This window comes from Nycticebus coucang, chromosome 2, assembly GCF_027406575.1.
Source record: "Nycticebus coucang isolate mNycCou1 chromosome 2, mNycCou1.pri, whole genome shotgun sequence".
NCBI lineage: Eukaryota > Metazoa > Chordata > Mammalia > Primates > Lorisidae > Nycticebus > Nycticebus coucang.
The window spans coordinates 8,432,334-8,451,875 of record NC_069781.1 but is presented as its reverse complement, the minus strand read 5'-3'; the positions used below and the strand labels follow the sequence as shown (position 1 = coordinate 8,451,875).

Genomic DNA, 19,542 nt, shown 5'->3' with positions numbered 1-19,542 from the left:
CAGGTGCCTGTAGTCCCAGCTACTTGGGAGGCTGAGGGAAGAGAATCACTTAAGCCCAGGAGTTGGAGGTTGCTGTGAGCTGTGATGCCACAGCATTCTACCAAGGGCAACAGCTTGAGGCTCTATCTCAAAAAGGAAAAGAAAAAAATTAGCTAGGTGTGGTGCATGCCTATAGTCCCAGCTACTTGGGAGGCTGAGGTACAAGGATCACCTGAGCTCAGGAGTTTGCAGTTGCAGTGAGCTATGATGATATTACTGCACTGTTGCTGGGTGACAGAGCAAGACTTTTTCTCAAAAAAGTAAACAAATAAATGAGTTAGTCTAATAATTCCAGTATCTCTGTCACATCTGAGTCTGGTTCTGATGCTGCTCTATGTTTTTATTTTATTTTATTTTATTTTTTGAGACAGAGCCTCAAGCTGTCGCCCTGGGTAGAGTGCTGTGGCATTACAGCTCACAGCAATCTCCAACTCCTAGGCTCAAGCGAGTCTCCTGCCTCCGCCTCCCAAGTAGCTGGGACCATAGGCACCCGTCACAGAGCCCAGCTATTTTTTGGTTGCAGCCGTCATTGTTTGGTGGGCCTGGGCTGGATTCGAACCCGCCAGCTCAGGGGTTATGTGGCTGACACCTTAGCCGCTTGAGCCACAGGCGCTGAGCCTGCTGTATGTTTTTAAACTGTGTTCTGACTTGATATTTTTTGTTGAAAGCTGGACATGATGTCCTGGATAAAAGGAACTGATACATAGGCATTTAGTGAAGTGGTGGAAGGAAGACGTAGGGAAAGGGGACACATTTGCAGTCCTGTGATGAGGTCTCAGTGTTTGGTGAGGCTGTGCTCACAGACTATGACCTTCACCAGCGCTTCTCAGCTCCTCCCCCTTAGATGGGACAGGACAGCTACAGGAGGGTGGAGTTGGGTGTTTCTCTTCCCCCGTGTTTGGCTGGGCACTGATAAAATCCCAGCAAGATAATCCCTGGTAAAATTGTTTCTCACGAGGACAGGCCTTATTAAGAAAAAAGAATATTTTGGCCAACTGCTTTAGTAGAAAAATGGTTACTTTCCTCCTCCTCCTGCTAAAAGGGTGAGAGGATTTATCTCTGATACTCACTGTTGAGAACCTGGTAGGGTTCCTAGACATACAACTCACAAAAGGATGCCCCCTCTATGCCTAGGCCACTCCACCCCCAATCCCTGAGTTTGTGTTTGTTAAGACTTGTATTAATCAGAGTTTGTGTTTGTTAAGACTCGTATTAATTAAAGATCGCTTCTCAGCCTTTTAGCTAAGATCAAGTGCAGAGTTCTCCAAAGAGACAGAACTAACAGGATGCCTAGTTAGGTAGACAGATAGATGAAAGAGGATGTATTAGGAGACTTGGCTCAGGCAATTAGGGAGACTGAGAAGACCCATGACAGACCATCTGCAAGTTGGAGACCCGGGGGTCTTGGCAGTGTGGCTCAGTCCAAGTCTAAAAGCCTCACCACCAGGAAAGCTGACGGTGTAATTCTGTGGAGCTGAAGGCCTAAGAACCCAGGGGTACACTGGTCTATGTTTTGGAGTCCCAAGGCCAGAGAGCCTGGAATTCTATGTCCAAGGGCAGGAGAAGGACAGTGTCCCAGCTCCAGGACAGAGAGAAGAAATCCCTTTCTTTTTTTTTTCTGTTCTCTCCAGCTCCCTAGACAACTAGACGTGCACACTCATGTTGAGGGCAGACTTTGTGCCCTCAGTCCACTGACTCACATGCTGATCTCTCTGGAAACACCATCATGGACATACCCAGAAGTAACACAATGTGCCAGTTCTCGAGGTTCTTCCCTACTCCTGTCAAGCTGAGTAAATTAAATTAACCACCATGGCCAGGTGAGGTGGCTCACACCTGTAGTCCCAGCACTCTGGGAGGCTGAAGCGGGTGGATCCCTTAAGCACAGGAGTTGGAGACCAGCCTGAGCAAGAGTGAAACCCCATCTCTACTAGAAAAATTAGCCAGGTGTTGTGGCACAGGCCCGTAGTCCCAGCTACTCGGGAGGCTGAGGCAAGAGACTTGCTCAAGACCAAGAGTTTGAAGTTGCTGTGAGTTATGACACCATAGCACTCTATCCAAGGTGACAGAGTGAGACTGTCTCAAACAAACTAACAAATAAATAAATAAAAAGAAAAATAAAATAAAACCAACCACCACACTCATCCACACTGTATGCATCACATCAGTCACAGGTCACAGTCACAGGTACTGGTTTCTGGGGAGGCTTCTGCTCTGGGAATTCATGATTCTACCTGACTGTCTGGAAAAAGTAAAATAAATCTCTTCTTTCTATCCGAATTTTGGAGAAATCTTCCTCTAAACCTGAATACTCTAGCCCACACCCTAACAGAAGCCATTGTGGGTTATTAACTGGCCTAATTTCTTTTCTTTCTTTCTTTTTTTTTTTTGTTGTAGAGACAGAGTTTCACTTTATTGCCCTCGGTAGGGTGCCATGGCGTCACACAGCTCACAGCAACCTCCAACTCCTGGGCTTAGGCGATTCTCCTACCTCAGCCTCCCGAGTAGCTGGGACTACAGGCGCCCGCCACAACGCCCGGCTATTTTTTTGTTGCAGTTTGGCCGGGGCTGGGTTTGAACCCGCCACCCTCGGTATATGGGGCCGGCGCCCCACTCACTGAGCCACAGGCGCCGCCCCCTTTTTTTTTTTGAGACGGAGTCTTAAGCTGTTGCCCTGGGTAGAGTGCTGTGGTGTCACAACTCACAGCAACCTCAAACTCTTGGGCTTAAGCGATTCTCTTGTCTCAGCCTCCCAACTAGCTGGGACTACAGGCACCTGCCATAATGCCCGGCTATATTTTTTTGTTGCAGTTGTCATTTGCCGGGAGCCAAAACATCTCACAAGAATACCCCTTGCTATCTTGATTTTACAGGCAAACTGTTCTCAGGAATTCAACCGTAAACAGCAACGGTACTTTCCCCTGGCGTATCTCCTCAAAAATGCACCCCCCGCCTTAGGGTCCTTCTCCTAGTAATTTTCCAGAAACTAGCCCCCTCCCCACCCTGTTAGGAATAGCCCTTAGTTACTTCCTCATTTGTGTGCTTATAAGCCCAGCTGAAAAACAAACTCTTCGGAGCTTGATCAGACTCTTGACTTGCTCTCATTCTTTCGTGTCTCTTGTCCCCTCATTCGACTGACCCCTTTGTTTCCCAGGTCCCCGTTGAATTCCCCGTGGGCCGGAGCAGTCATTGTTGTTTTAGTAGGCCCGGGCATGAACCCATGCTGGTGCTCTACTGACTGAGCTATGGGCGCAGCCTAACTGGCCAAATTGCAATATGGTTGTGTCTCAGGGAATAAGAAGGCCTGAGGAGAGGGAGAGAAATGAGGCGAATGGCCAGTCTATGGAGCGGTCAGAACACACATAGGTCTTAAGTTTGACAGCTTATATGGGCACGGTTTGTTGCTCTCCAGAACAATTATAGTAGTAATATCCAAGATCACAGATCAGAGATCACCATATCAGATGTAGTAATAATAAAGATTGAAAAGAGAATTATCAAAATGTGATAGGGACACAATGTGAGCACATGCTGTTAGAACAATGGGATGGAAAGGTTTGCTTAACCCACGGTTGCCACAAAACTTCAATTTGTAAAAAATGTAATATTAATATCTGTGAAGTGCAATAAAGCAGAGGGCAGGGAAGCAAGGCACCATGAGGGGTCTCAGCAGCTCTAGGAAACTGGACGCTAGAGGGCGCGCTGGGAGCACCTGTCCAACATAAGGGCATCAGGGAAGGTTCTTGGAGGCCGGGACTGAGTCCAGGGGCCAGTGTGACTGGTGGAAAGGCGAGTGCAGGGACCTGGCAGGAAATTGAGCTGGGCTGACTCCACAGCCTGAGAAATCAGTTTGGCGAAAGCTCACCTCCAATTTCTCCGAATTGAAAGTGGTCCCCAGGAGAGGCCTGAGGTAAGTACTCCCTGGTCCCCCGGGGCTAAGAACCTGTGCTTGGGAACAATAAAAGGTAGTGTTACTACCATTCCAGGAAGGACATTCCAATGTGTGCCACTTCTGGGGAGGCAGTCTGCTGCTTCAGCCTCAGAGCACTCAGATAAGGGGACATGAGACCCAACACCAGGACCCAGCCCAGGGGCGGTCATCTTAGGCACCTGTGCCCTCTGTGTTCCAGGGGGACCAACTGCCCTACTGGCCTGGGTCTGAGGTTCCTTGGGATGGGGACCATCCTGGATTGGCCAAATGCACGGTTGGCTGTTCCTGCCCTGCTGATGCCTCCAGGGGAACCCATCCTACTGGGACCTGACACTGCTGCTTCCCGACTGCTTGGAAGTGGTTGCCTGATGGGTTGGTCCTCTCTCTGACACTGTCCTCCATGTCAGACTCTGTGTCTACCAAATCAGTCTTCTCTCCTGAAGTGATAACATCCTAAGTCATGCCTTCCTCATCTCACCAGATAATGGTGATAGGAATACTAACAATACAGTCAGCTCTAATTTGATGGAGCACCCCCTCCGCTAATACATCAATGGATGGAATTAAGCACTGTAAAGCAAGTGTTTCCTCATCCCCATTGTCGACAATGGGGGTGAGGAAACTGATAATAGCGCTAAAACAACCAACACTTATATTGAGCTCCTTTAGGGCCTTATAGCTGCCTATACACCTGGTATGGGACAGAAACTCAGGAGGAAAAGATCCTAGCTTGCAGCCTTTGCTTCTCTCCACTGTCTCAACCTGAGCCCCTCAACCTCCTCTGGACACTGCTAGCTCTCCGGAAAGGTGGTACCTGGTAGGTGTACGGAGAACCTGGCTTCACAGAGAGCAAGAGAGTTGGGTGGCACCTGTGTATCTATGCTGGACAAGGAGATGCTTAGCTAGTCTTGCAGCCTCAAGGCTAGGGCTGGAAAACCCAGGATCAGCTTTAACTGCAAGGACGGGCAGGGGAGGGGTTGGTATGTGTGCCCAGGCAAGTCTGTGGGCACAGGAGTGAGCATTACACCAAGCCTTCCATAGGGCAGGTCTGTTTTGCTACTGCAGAACCCTCAGTGCCCACCCAGCCCAGGCCCCAAGCAGACCCTAGGGAGGAGGGCAGGTGTCAAGAGATGGAGGAGCAGAGCACAGGCTTTGGTGTCCTTGGCTATGTGACCTGAAGCAAGCCACTTTACCACTCTGAATATTCAGTTTATCTATCCATAAAATAAATAATAATTAATGGAAAGGACTTCAGCTAGTGCTGACACACAGCAAATGTCCAATAAATAACAGATGTTACTAGTAGAGTGGGTACCTTTATCAACGCTGACTCGGGTCATAAGATATGGCCCTTGGGGCAATTGCTCCATCAGGTTCAGGAGGCCCAGACTGGGGGCTCACGATACATCAAGAGGCCCATGAAAATATTTTAATTTCTTTTAGAATAAGAAAAAATAATATAATAATAACAACTGTGTAATAATGAATCCAGCCTGGAGGAGACCAGACCAGTTCTTTGTACCAACAGTTATAAAATGTATTTTTTTATGTCTTTTAAGGGAGAAAGTCATAATACAGCTTTGGACATGGACAAATCCGTATGTGGCTGTGACTTCACGTGCATGTGAGTGTCTGCACTTTAACATGAGCACACATCTCTGTTTCTGTGACTGGTAGCATGTGGGTGTAGTGGGAGCAGTTTCCAGGAACTTAAAAGGGAGGGAGAAGCCCGGGGATGGGGGGGTCTGAGCTAAGGGCAGAAGGGGCACAGATGGCCTTGAGGGCTGCTGTCACCCAGCAATACTTCCAGGGGTCTGGAGGGCTTTCCAGCTTGTTTTAGCAGGTAAGCTCGCACAGCCAGCTCAGTCTTGGCTTTGAGCAAATTGATCCTGAGGCTCCCTGCGTTAGGGCAGGAGGGTACTGTGGTCTCACTTCACAAAGGAGGCCCATGGGGAGGACTTCCCAAACTCCTGGTCTAAAACTCTCTCATGATTGGGGCCAAATCAGGGCCCTGATACAAGGCACTGGGGCTCTCACCAGGGACCCATTCAACTCCTTCAGGGACAGTGGAGTAGGCCCTGACGGTAATAACAATGGACTTTCATTTATTGCACACTCTCTGTGCCAGGTCCTACACTCTTGTGTTCATGGTGGGTAGTATAGGGAATAGCACATAATAGGAGTTCAACAAAAATAATTTGCTAAAGCAATGAAATGGTGTGTACCACTATAGGGCAGGCTGCGCATCAGGTGTTGAAAATACAAAAGATGAACAGAGACCAAGCATGGTGGCACACGCCTATAATCCTAGCACTCTGGGAGGCTGAGGCAGATGGATTGCTTGAGCTCAGGAGTTCGAGACCAGCCTGGGCAAGAGCAAGATCCTATCTCTATTAAAAGTAGAAAAATCAGCTGGACATCATGGCCAGCGCCTGTAGTCCCAGGAGCATCCCTTAAGCCCAGCAATTTGAAGTTGCTGTGAACTATGACACCACAGCACTCCAACCAGGGTGACAGAATGCTGATAGAGTGAGACTCTGCCTCAAAAAAAAATTGTCAAAACATTAAAAATTAACTTATGGGCAGCACCTGTAGCTCAATGGGTAGGGCGCCAGCCACATACACCAAAGCTGGTGGGTTTGAACCCAGCCTGGTCCAGCTAAAACAACAATGACAATTGCAACAAAAAATAGCTGGGCATTGTGATGGGTGCCTGTAGTCCCAGCTACTTGGGAGGCTGAGGCAAGAGAATTGCTTAAGACCAAGAGTTTGAGGTTGCTGTGAGCTGTGATGCTACGGCACTCTACCCAGGGCAAGAGCTTGAGACCGTGTCTCAAAAAAACCACAAAAAACTGAGACAGGAGAATTGCGGAAGCCCAAGAGCTGGAGGTTGCTGTGAGTCCTGTGACGTCATGGTACTCTACCAAGGGCGGTAAAGTGAGACTCTGTCTCTACAGAAAAAAAAAAAAAACCCACAAAAAACTCTTATGGTCTGTTACAAATGCATAGGGAGATGAAAAAAATAAAAAACTAACATGTATCTAGTACACTATAATTACAAATTAGAAACATGGAGAATTAAAATATTTTCTTTGTTCATAAAAGTTTATCAAGAGAAGTTTGAGGCTCGGCACCTGTGGCTCAAGCGGCTAAGGTGCCAACCACGTACACCTGAGCTGGCAGGTTCGAATCCAGCCGGGGCCGCCAATCAACAGTGACGGCTGCAACCAAAAAATAGCCAGGCGTTGTGGCGGGCGCCTGTAGTCCAAGCTACTTGGGAAAGTGGAGGCAGGAGAATCGCCTAAGCTTAGGAGTTAGTTGGAGGTTGCTCTGAACTGTGTGACGCCACGGCACTCTACCCAGGGCAATGAAGTGAGACTCTGTCTCTACAATAAAAAAAGAAAAAGGCTCAGTGCCTGTGGCTCAAGCGGCTAAGGCACCAGCCACATACACCTGAGCTGGTGGGTTCGAATCCAGCCGGGGCCGCTAAACAACAATGACGGCTGCAACCAAAAAAATAGCCAGGCGTTGTTGTGGGTGCCTGTAGTCCCAGCTACTTGGGAGGTGGAGGCAGGAGAATCACTTGAGCCCAAGGGTTAGAGGTTGCTGTGAGCTGTGATGCCATAGCACTTTACCCAGGGCAACAGCTTGAGGCTCTGCCAAAAAAAAAAAAGAAAAAAAAAGGCTGGGGTTGTGGCAGGTGCCTGTAGTCCCAGCTACTGGGAGGTTGAGGGAAGAGAATCTCCTAAGCCCAGGAGTTAGAGGTTGCTGTAAGCTGTGTGATGCCACAGCACTCTTCTGAGGGCGATAAAGTGAGACTTTGTCTCTACCAAAAAAAAAAAATAAATAAATAAAATAAACAAATAAAAATGAGGCTGAAAGCATAGTTTCTGGAATCAGACAGAACTTGGAACGAAGCCTTTATTAGCTGGGTGACTTCTGCGAATTACTAAACCTTCCTGAGAATCATTTCCAAAACGAGAATGGTAGTACTTGCCTCATAGGGTTGCAGTGGTAAGTAAATGACTTAGCACGGTACCTGGCAAATAGTCAGTGTTTAACAAATGTCATTATTGTTAGTAGACATGATAATTTAAAAAATTTCAAAATTTAGCCAGGCATGGTGGTTCATGCCTTATAATCCTAACACTTTGGGAGGCTGAGGTGGGTGGATTGCTTGAGCTCAGGAGTTTGAGACCAACCTGAACAAGAGTGAGACCCTATCTCTACTAAAAATAGGAAAATTAGCTGGGCATTGTGGCAGGTGCCTGTAGTTCTAGCCACTCGGGAGGCTGAGGCAAGAGGACCTCTTGAGCCCAAGACTTTGAGGTTACTGTGAGCTATGATGCCACAGCACTCTACCCAGGGAGACTAGAGGGAGATTCTGTCTCAAAACAAATAAAGCAAAATAAACATTTTCAAAATTGGCCAGGTGTTGTATCATAGGTCACTCCTATATTCCTACAGCCCTTTGAGAGGCCAAAGTGGGATGATTGCTTGAGGCCAGTTCAAGACCCCCTGGAAAATATAGCAAGACCCTACCACTATAAAACATGGTTGTTTTTTTGCAGTTTTTGGCCAGGGCTGGGTTTGAACCCACCACCTCCAGTATATGGGGCTGGTGCCCTACTCCTTTGAGCCACAGGCACCGCCCTACAAAACATGTTTTAACAAATTAGCCAGTCATGGTGGCCAGTGCCTGTAGTCCTAGCTACTCATAAGGCTCAGACAGGAGGATCACTTGAGCCTAGGAGTTTGAGGTTGCAGTGAGCTATCATCAGGTCACTGCACTCCAGCCTGAGCAACAGAGTGAGACCCCATCTCTAAAAATTAATTAGAATAAAATTTTAACTGGGCGTGGTGGCTCATGCCTGTAATCCTAGCACTCCGGGAGGCTGAGGTGGGCGGATGGTTGAGTCAGGAGTTGAAGACCAGCCTGAGCAAAAGCAAGACCCTGAGACCCTGTCTGTACTAAAAATAGGAAAACTGAGGCAAGAGGATCACTTGAGCCCCAAAGGTTGAGGTTTCTTTCTTTCTTTCCTCTTCTTCTTCTTCTTCTTCTTCTTTTTTTTTTTTTTTTTGCAGCTTTTTGGCTGGGGCTGGGTTTGAACCTGCCACCTCTGGTATATGGGGCCAGCGCCCTACTCCTTTGAGCCATAGGCATCACCCAAGGTTGAGGTTTCTATGAGCTATGGTGACACCATGGCACTCTATCCAGGAAGACTGAGTGAGACTCAGTCTCAAAAATAAATAAATAGGCAGCTCGGCACCTGTAACTCAAGCGGCTAGGGCGCCAGCTACATGCATCGGAACTGGCAGGTTTGAATCCAGCCTGGGCCTGCCAGACAACAATGACAACTACAATCAAAAAATAGCTGGGCATTGTGACGGGCACATTTAGTCCCAGCTACTTGGGAGGCTGAGGTAAGAGAATCACTTCAGCCCAAGAGTTTGAGGTTGCTGTGAGCTGTGATATCATAGCACTCTACTGAGGGCAGCATAGTGAGACTCTGTCTCAAAACAAAACAAAAATAAATAAATAGATAAATAAAAAATAAAATTTTAAAAAAATCTGTGGGAGAACTGCTGCAATGGAGGCAACCCAGGTGCTTTCGCAGCACCAAGGAGGCCCAACACTGCCAGGCAGGGGACGAGAACCGTACCAGATAACCTTAGGACACCTTCCACAGCAGTTTTCCAAGTACCTCTGATCATAGGCCTCCTGGCTGTCAGCTCCTCCAACACACACCTCCATCAGCCTGGACAATGACTGGCTATGTGCTTGACCACTAGGCAGTGGCTATCCCTTCACCTCCTGAAATGGCTCACTGACCAATAACCTGGCTGCTGTCATCAGCTATCAGCTATGCTGTTGTCATCAGCTATGTCCCTATTCCTCCCACTCCCGCCCAATCCCACTGTGCCTGCTTTGCAGAGAAGCTGTGGTGACACCACAGTCCACAGCCTCCTCAGCCTGGCCTTTGGAGTTAGACTGAATCTAGATGTGGAAGCCTCAGTGCTCCCTCCTCTTCCAAAGGTACAATCCATGTCCTTTGTCTCTGAGCAGACATTGCCCTCCTTTGCTTAAGCTGTCCCCCTTGCCTGGCATGTTCTCCAATCTGAACCTCCTGGCAGAGTCTAGCCCCAGCTCTACCTCTTCCACCCAGATCCCCCTCTGAACTCAGAGAGCATGTATTATGTGCCTGACTGCTCCCCTGCTTTCCATGCTAAAGTCTCTAATCCCCACCACAGCTTATTAGGAAGATATTATCGCCCTGATTCTGCTCAAGACAAGAACCAGCAAAGTTCACTCAGCCTAGAGGGCCCAAGCCAGGACTTAGACCCTGGTTTGCCTGTTTCCAAAATCCAACCTTCTCCCCACAACTCTTTCTCTTAGGAAGTGGGTCCTGCTGCCTCTATCAGCCTCTCCGCCTGCAGGAGACCCACCAGCCCCTGGGTTACAGAAGCTATGACATATGACATATCCAGCTCCATCTTGCATGGAACAAGGTGACTGTGGCTTCCCAGGCTGGCCCCATGTCACTTTATCCAAGTAAATTAGGACAGTTGGTTTTAGTGTTTCTAATCAGGGGCATAGTTGGTATTTGAGGTGAGCTGGTTCATCACTGGGGAGAGCTATCTGGTGTCTTGAAGAATGTTTATCACCCCTGGGCTCCAAATGCCAGGAGACCCTCAATTACTGAGAAAACACAAACCATGGCACCTCTAGGGGGTGGGTGGGCTGGAAAGGACATACCAGGCCCAAGATAAGACTGGTCCGTTACACAAACAACCACAGAAGATCAAAGCTTGGACTTGAATAACATGGTCCTTGCTCCACCACAAACTAGCTATGGGACCGTGAATACACCATAGCACAGCCTCTCGGAGGCTCAGCTTCCTCATCTGTGCAATGGGGATAATAGTAGTTCATGGAAAGTACACTGTGAGTCCTGGCCCACAGTAACTTCTCAGTGATAACATGCTACTCACCTTGACAACCGTAAGGTTTCCCATTAAAAATTAACCAAGCAAGACGAAAAAGTCTCTTGTCAGATAATAAATCCTGATTTTTTTTTTTTTTGTGGTTTTTGGCCAGGGCTAGGTCTGAACCCACCACCTCCGGCATATGGGACCGGCGCCCTACTCCTTGAGCCACAGGCGCCACCCTGATTTTTTTTTTTTTTTAAAAACCTGGAGTCCTGGGCGGCGCCTGTGGCTCAGTGAGCAGGGCGCAGGCCCCATATGCCGAGGGTGGCGGGTTCAAACCCAGTCCTGGCCAAACTGCAACAAAAAAATAGCTGGGTGTTGTGGCGGGCGCCTGTAGTCCCAGCTACTTGGGAGGCTGAGGCAGGAGAATCGCCTAAGCCCAGGAGTTGGAGGTTGCTGTGAGCTGTGTGACGCCACGGCACTCTACCGAGGGCAATAAAGTGAAACTCTGTCTCTACACACACACACACAAAAAAACCTGGAGTCCTCTTAAGACCAATGTTTGGTTAAACCCTGTTGTTGAGTCAAGGGTTTACCCTGAGGGACCGAGGCCTGTCTGAGGATATTTAACAATCACACTGACTCAGTCACAGTCCCCCTTGGCTTTGAAATTGGCAGAAGAGAAATGACTTCTGGAGCCCACACTGAGACAAACAGTAGGTATCCCACCCATTATTGCTCTTGGCACAGGATCCAGATCTAAAACCAAAATCTCATACCCATGGGGAGTTTTACACAAGAAAAAAACGACATCAGACAGGTAGGTAGGTAGATAGCTTGTTGCGAATGCTAGAGGGGGTGACGCTGAGGCCTAGGGTGGGGAAATGACTTACCCAAAGTCAGTCTCGGTGCAGCACAGGAGGCTCCCAGTTGTGAGTCCAAAGTTTACCAGTGTTCAGGGAACTGGCAGTGCCATCCAGAACTGGGTTGTGGACACAGTTAACAGTGACTTCCTCAAAAGTATTAACTTTCATGTGTCCTTTTGTTGCCCCCACCTGGATGATAAAATCAGAGCTCTACTCTTCCAGACTTTGGAGAGGTTAGTTAGATGCGGAGCTGGCAGGAAGTCAAGTCAGCACCTAGTGGAGGCCTTCTCCAGGAGGACAGAAGAGTCCCATAGACACCAGACTGAAGGCTTCTAACCTGCATTTTCTCCAACTATTCCAGTTACTCTCAGCTCCTGAGTGGATCGACTCTGAAGCAGCGTCTGGGGTAGGTACCCATCTCTGCTTGAGTCTTTAGCCCCATCATTTCTCCTTCCAGACATTCCTTTAATCAGCCACAGATTAAGTCACTTCCTTGGAGAAGCTCTTTCTGATTCCTTTCAGTCTAAGCTAGGTGCCCCCCTTTGTTGTGGTCCCAAGGCCCTGGGTTTCTGCCCCCAACACAGAAGCACTGGACTATAAGGATAGGAACTGTGTGCTCTTCCAGATCCTCACCAGACCCTCAACCTCTGACAGCTCGCCCAACATACAGTAGGTCCCCAAAGATTAGAGCTGGTGACCCCAGGAAGCTGAAGGAGACCAAGGAGCTCAACCTGTCCCAGGGAGCAGGGGAGTGAGGCCTCGTGGGAACCTTCTTTGTGTGACTTTCTTAACTTCTCTGTGCCTCATTTATTCATCTGTAAAATGGGGCTAATCTGCAAATAAAGTATGTAACACATGGGAGAACTCAGTGTCCACTATTGTGGTTGTAGTTGTTTACTTTACAGATTGGGTGTCAAGGTTGGAAAGAAAGGCGTGAGCCTTGCACTCTATCCTGGGCTCTGACCTTCAATGTTTGCTTCTTTTCACTCTACCCTTCAGGTTCTCTTCCATCTGTTCTACTTGTTCAGTCAATAAACAGTTACTGGATACCTGTTGTGTGCTAGACCCCAAGCTGGGTGTTGCATGATTGACAACAACAACAACAAAAATCTTCTCAGTAGGGAGTAGGATAAGTGAGATGGTGAACATTAGTGTCAAATTCTCTAGGGCTCAAATTCCAGCTTACCCACTTCCTGACTATGATACTGCTAAGTTGCCTATCTCTCTGAGGTTTTTCTTTTATTAAAAGGGAAAAATAAGATCACATAGCAGGAGAGCTGAAATCAGGCATTGGCTCAAGACAAGACATGTCAAAAATAAGACGCAATCTTATTTTTATTTATTTATCGTTTTGAGAGTTAGGGTCTGGCTCTGTCAACCAGACTGAAATGCAGCGTGATCATAGCTCACTGCAGCCTGCAACTCCTGGACTCAAAAAGGATACTCCGGCCTCAACTTCCCCAGTAGCTGGGACTACAGGTGCCTGCCACCACGCCTGGCTAATTTTTACATTTTTGTTTTTGTACAGCCAGTATCTTCCTGTTGCCTAGGCTGGCGTCAAGCAACCCGAAGTGTCCCAAAGTGCTGGGATTACATTAGTGAGCCACAGTGCTTGGCCCTATTTTTAATAACCAACTTCTGCACACGGTAGTAAATTCTTCCCCCTTGCCCCAGTACCCAGGACCCTACTTCTCCTATCTGAAGCAACCACAGGTAATTTGCGCATCTTATCAGACAGCCGAGGCACACAGCCACAGACACCCACACCCTTCTGCGTCCTTTCACAAAAATGCCCTGACCAATGCTTATTTTTCCGTTCCATTTTTTAAACCGAAGGTATCTTGGAAATCATGCATATTGAACATTTATCGTTTTAACGTCTGCACAGTATTACTTTTACCACGGCTGCCGTCACTATTAACAATCTGGGAACTGCGGGGACCTGGAAACACGGAGTTGTAGAACTGGAGTCCAGGGAACCGGCTCCGACCTCCGCTCTGCTCAGAATTCGCTGTTGCCTCGGGCTTCATCTTCTCCCTCGTACGCTCGCAGGAGGACAGGGGTACAGAGGGGACCAGCCCCAGTGTCCCAGCACGGACCAGTTAGTAGTGAGCACAGGTGACTTCCACCGGCGGCTCGATCATTCGGCACAGCCACTCCGTTATACAAGCAGCACCAAACGCATTGAGCCCTCTGGCACAACCAATCTCCGAACCGTTAGCTGGTCCTCCCAGCCTCAGCACCCGATTTCGTGTCAGCCTCGTTTAAGCACCAACTACTCACCTCCACCTCAGCAGCTTCCCGCCTGGTCCCTAAGCACTCTCTGAAGGTTGCAGTTGTCCCTGTCCCTTTAAGGGGACCAACCCCCGAACTCCCCTACTTCCGCCCTAAAGCAACATGGCGCTGGTGTGGAGGTGAGAGCGGAGCGAAGGTAGGGAGAGAGCTCCCCTCATAAAGATGGCGACGTCCTGACCACAGCGGTCGCGCCCGGCGGTGACGTCACTTCCGGGGCGGAGGAGGCTGAGTGGTGCAGTGAGGGACAAACAAAAGGAGGCACCGGAGGATCGCTGCGGCCGGCGGCGGGACGGAGTGGCCGGGGTCTGGGGCTGCCCGCCGGGCGGCCGGGCGTGGCAAGCCCAGGTGAGTGGGTCGGGTGGAGAAAGGGATGGCGCTGTCACCTTTCAGAAACCCATTCGCACCCCCACCCCCTAGTCAGCTGCCGGATCCCAGGCGCTCCGGCCAGCTGGGGCTCTGCTGGCCAGAGCCGACCCCCTGGGGGGCCTTCTGTGGCCTCTCTGTTCGGCTTACCTTCGGGCTCCCCCATTGCCCACCTCTCTGAGACCCCACCCTCTGCCAGTGCCGCGGCGCGCGAGCCCCCTCCCAGGCACCCCCGAGTTTCCGCCTCGGCTCCCCCATGTCCCCTTGTCATTCCCTGGGTCCTCCAGATCCTCACCCCTCCACACACAGTCTCCCTTTGCTAGAGGTTCCACTTCTGGGTTCTCTCCTTGCCAGTTCTTTTTCGTTTTCAGAGATTCTCCCAGCTGTCTTCTTCTGGGTTTCCGGCCCCCTCGTCTTCCCTTGGACCCCTCTCTGCTCTTGATCCGGCAGGGACAGTGTCCTGACCTGGGGGCAGACTCCTTGGCTAGGCTCTTGGGGCCTGTCTGGGCTGGGGTTTCTGGGAAGACTCATCCGGCGTCTGAAACTCCAGACCCTGCTCCTGTTCTGTGCATCCAGATGGGCCTGAGAGCCAGATCTAGTGGGGTCCGGGCCCGGTCCAGCTATAGGTGAGCTGGCAATCCAGCAAAGTTGGCTTTCAGGATGAAGGAACATAGCTTGGGATCTTTGAGGGATCACGATGATTCCGCTGCTTTTGCTAACAGCTTTTTCCCCTAGTCTAGACTGGAGTGAACCAAGATGGGTCAGTTCTTAGCTGATGCAATTGTTGCCTTTTTTGGAAAGGAGTGATGAGTTGGGGGTGCACTTGGCTGGAGGGGTGGGGTGGCTCCTGGGTGAGCCACACTTCCACTGACTCCTCTTCCCCTGTCTTACCTCAGGAAGCCTTTTGGGGATGAGGTATGGAGGGAGAGCACTTGGCCAGAGAAAGGGAATTTGGGCCTAAATTGTGGAGGAGGGGATTTAGGGGAGCTGAAAGTTCCCAAGGGCCTCTTTCACCTTTTCTGGAGGAGTATTCTTTACCCCTCCAAGCTGTATTCTGCCCTCAGGAGCAGATGCACCTGTAGAAAGACTGTAGAGGGTGGCGCCTGTGGCTCAGTGAGTAGGGCGCCCGCCCCCATATGCTGAGGGTGGTGGGTTCAAACCCAGCCCCGGCTGAGCTGCAACCAAAAAATAGCCGGGCATTGTGGCGCCTATAGTCCCAGCTGCTCGGGAGGCTGAGGCAGGAGAATCACGGAAGCCCAAGAGCTAGAGGTTGCTGTGAGTCCTGTGACATCATGGCACTCTACCAAAGGCAGTAAAGTGAGACTCTGTCTCTACAAAAAAAAAAAAAGAAAGACTGTATAAAGAAGAGGAGATGGGCTGATGGTGATACTCCTGCAGAGGGGCTGGGGCAGTGGGAGTTTGTTTGGAGGGCCTGGACAGTGCTGGTAGCTCAGCCACATTGGTGTTGCCTCTGTGAAGGTCAGGTTTCCTCTGGCTCATGAAGGGAGAAAAGGACAGGTGACTTGTTCTGGAGTGCTGGCTGCTGTGGAGATACTGGGGATGAATAACTGGCCTCTGCCTCTTTGTCTTCCCAGTCTTAGACCTTCTTTGGGGTGAAATCGAACACCCCTCTACCTTCCAGGGACTGTGGGATACAGAGCAGGGAATCAAGGAATGTTTGTGACCACCCCCCAGAACTTGATGAGACGTGTGTTCTTCATCCTTTGTGCACACTAGTAGGAAACAGTTGTGTTTGCAGATTTTGAATGGCTTTTCTTTTTTTTTTTTTTTTTTTTTGGCCGGGGCTGGGTTTGAACCCGCCACCTCTGGCATATGGGACCGGCACCCTACTCCTTGAGCCACAGGCACCGCCCTGAATGGCTTTTCTGAACAGCGGGGGCTCCTGAGGATTTTCCCAGTGGGTCATAACTTGAAGAGGTGGCTGGGCTTTGGGTTGCTCTCTGGCCTGGTCTGCCCCTTGACTGCAAGAATTGGAGGTAGGGAATCAGCCTGGTTCTTGACTTCCTTTCCAGAGAGTAGAGGTGATTCCAGGATTGGCCTAAGACCTCTCAGATGGGATGGATGTGGGGCTCTAGAGCCCAGTATAACATCTTTCCATCCCTCGATTCATTCATTCATTTAGCCATCCTTTAGTAAGAGCTTGGGCCAAGAATGATGCTAGGAAAACGTGGTCCTTGGCCTTCTGAGAGCTGCAGTCTGGGAAGAGAGGCAGACAGGAAAACATATAAGTTCTGATACACTATGGCCAGTGTGATAATAGAAATATTACAGAGGCAGCCCAGAGGAAGGAGGAATTGGCTCTGGGTGAATATGTAGGGTATGGTCAGCTTATGTTTTCTGGAAGAGGAGAGACTAGAAGAGTCAGCGATAGGGAGTCCAGAGGCCCAAGTTCTGGTCTTCGCTCTGCTATGATCAAGTGACTGGACTACCCAGCATCAGTGGGTGCCCCATCCTCAAGGAGGGTGGGGCAAGAGTAGAGGTTGGTTTGGATGGCCTCTGTACCTGTACAGCTGTAGGTGATTTACTGTCCAGTTGTCACCACGCCTGGGCAATTGACCTGTCTCCCTGCAAGAGTGGAGACCACCTTCTGTTTCCTTCTTCCCAGCGTGGTGCCTGGAACTGAAATGGTCTAACAAATAATCATCAGCATAAGTGATTGAAAGGCTCCACAGTCCCTCCTAGATCCCTTCTGGTCTCTCTGTCTGCCCTCCTTCCTGGCTAACTACTATGACTCTTTTGCCCCTTTCCAAAGGCTGTGCCATACTCCCAGCTCCTGGTTGGTTTGGGTGCTCCTTGCTGTCCCTGTTAGAGGTGGTCACACTCACTCTTCACCCCTCCAGCTTGTCTTGTTCAACCTTGTGAACAGTTCTGAGCAAGGTGCTTGGCTGTAGGTGCTAACTGGGTATTTATGACTGGTAGAGGTACTGGGTGAGTTCTGTGTTTTGGTTGGAGTCTGAGCAGAGGCTGGCCCTTGCCCACCCTGCTCACCCCACCATAGCTCATCTTTTGCCACTTCCCACCTCTAGCTCTGGACCTAGCCATGCTGAACCACTTGGCGTTCTCTAGATGCCACAACCTCTTCCCTACAGGCAAATATGTGCTCATCTCTCTGCCTAGAATGCTTTTTTCCAACTCCTGCTCTTCCTCAGGAGCCGACTCAGGCAGCTCCTCCAGGAAGCCTTCCTTGACCATGCCAGTCTGGATCTAATACTCCTCCTGGATTCCCCCCAGCAGAGCCCTGGGCTCTCAAAATTGTAATTGCTGACTTGTCATCTCCTCAGTAGACCAAGTTCTGTGAGGGAGGGATTCTATCTGAATGTCTCTTGTCACCCCAGAGCCCAGACCAGGGCCTGGCACCAAACAGGCTCTCAAAGAACATTGTCAGTACAGCAGGTAACTCTGACGGCCACTCACTCGCCTGCTGACGGCAGCTCTCGCTTCCTCGTAGGGAGGCTGCGTCCATGGAGCGAAAGGAATGCCAGGACCCTGCCCAGACAGACGTGGGCCGGCCTCAGCACCGACAGCCAACGCACAGATAGCAGAGCCATCCTGGGGTAAGGACTGGGCCCCTCTCCCTCCAGCCAGCTGCAGCTCTGGTCAGGTGCCTTCCCAGCCTGGGGAGCAAAGGGCAGCACCTCCATCTCCACAGTCCTTTGCCCTTCTCACTGTAGGTCCAGGGGGTCCAAGACAGAAGTATCAGACAACGGAATCATTTTCTTCCTTCTCCTATGTCACTGGCCAGCTGAGTAATGTCTGCTTGCTGAACTCTTTGAATGCCAATGTTGTTCCATTGCAAACCTCTGTTTTTTCTCCCTTGCTCCAGATCTTATCAGTCTGGGTTGCTAATGTTGCCTTGTGACTACATTTCTCAAAGGAATTTCTATGGAACACCAGTTTCTTTTTGGTCACAATGGTTAAATAATACTGAGAAATAGCTACTTCTTGCTATTCTTGCTGCAGGACTTCTCAGGAGTCTTGAATGTATTGAGGTGAGCATGTTAAGTTGCTGAGAGGCAGCTGGCAGGTCTTACTTCCCCACACTTGTTTGATCACGTAGACATCTTTGGGGACTGGAGTTCCTTGGCCTATCCTTTGGAGAACAGTTCCCAGAGGCATAGAACCAGAGCTCTGAAGTCAGCCCTAGGTTTGACTCTTGGCAGTCCCATGCTTGCTGAGCGACTGTGGGCCAGTCATTATACCTTTCACAGCCTCATATCCTCATCTTTTAACAGGAGATGATATTAGCACCTTCTTCCTTTAGAGCATTTTGAGGAGTAAATATGTTGATGTACAGAAGGAATTTGGCAGAGTACATGTCCCAGAAAGTGGCCCCTAATCACAGCTGATGTGTACAGGCTACAATATAGTTTTCAAAACATGTCTGCATCTTTGATCTCCTTGATCATTTGAGGAAGTTTGGGCAGTGGGCATTATCCCCCATTTTACAGATAGGGAAACTGAGGCTCAGAATGTGGAAGCAACTTGCCCAAACTCATCTAGAAGGAAAGCAGGGACTTGGGGCTTGAACCCAGATCCTGAAATCCTTTGTTCTCAGCCTTGAGATTTCCCTGCCTCCATCTCCCCCTTTCAGTTTTTTGTGAAGGCAGCCCTGAGCCTCCCCACCTGGATTTGAAAAAAAAGAATAAACTTATATTATTATTATGTGGGTAATTACCAACATAATTGCATATTCATTTTATGTTTTTTTTTTTTTTTTTTTTTTGTAGAGACAGAGTCTCACTTTATGGCCCTTGGTAGAGTGCCGTGGCCTCACACAGCTCACAGCAACCTCCAACTCCTGGGCTTAAGCGATTCTCTTGCCTCAGCCTCTGAGCAGCCCGCCACAACGCCCTGCTATTTTTTTTTTTTTTTTTGTAGAGACAGAGTCTCACTTTATGGCCCTCGGTAGAGTGCCGTGGCCTCACATAGCTCACAGCAACCTCCAACTCCTGGGCTTAAGCGATTCTCTTGCCTCAGCCTCCCGAGTAGCTGGGACTACAGGCGCCTGCCACAACGCCCGGCTATTTTTTGGTTGCAGTTTGGCCGGGGCCGGGTCTGAACCCGCCACCCTCGGTATATGGGGCCGGCGCCCTACCG

At 49.7% G+C, this 19,542-nt stretch overlaps 2 protein-coding genes across 12 annotated transcripts in view; one reads left to right on the top strand and one right to left on the bottom strand.

The window, feature by feature from the left end:
- The window catches only part of KYAT1 (kynurenine aminotransferase 1), a 49,601-nt gene extending 35,431 nt beyond the window's left edge, over window positions 1-14,170 (bottom strand). For 4 of the 7 annotated variants that reach the window (XM_053560312.1, XM_053560334.1, XM_053560344.1 and 1 more), the window contains exons 1-2: window positions 14,050-14,124; window positions 11,794-11,955 (exon numbers count right to left, since the gene is read on the bottom strand). The gene's annotated coding sequence lies outside the window, so the exon portion shown is untranslated. Of the gene's footprint in view, window positions 1-9,675; window positions 11,012-11,793; window positions 11,956-14,049 lie in introns of those variants that run through there. The other 3 variants (XM_053560366.1, XM_053560323.1, XM_053560384.1) reach the window with 3 other exon arrangements.
- Window positions 14,171-14,270: 100 nt separating this feature from the next.
- The window catches only part of LRRC8A (leucine rich repeat containing 8 VRAC subunit A), a 40,730-nt gene continuing 35,458 nt past the window's right edge, over window positions 14,271-19,542 (top strand). For 2 of the 5 annotated variants that reach the window (XM_053560125.1, XM_053560135.1), the window contains exons 1-2: window positions 14,271-14,406; window positions 17,894-17,999. The gene's annotated coding sequence lies outside the window, so the exon portion shown is untranslated. Of the gene's footprint in view, window positions 14,407-14,477; window positions 15,051-17,893; window positions 18,000-19,542 lie in introns of those variants that run through there. The other 3 variants (XM_053560144.1, XM_053560153.1, XM_053560162.1) reach the window with 3 other exon arrangements.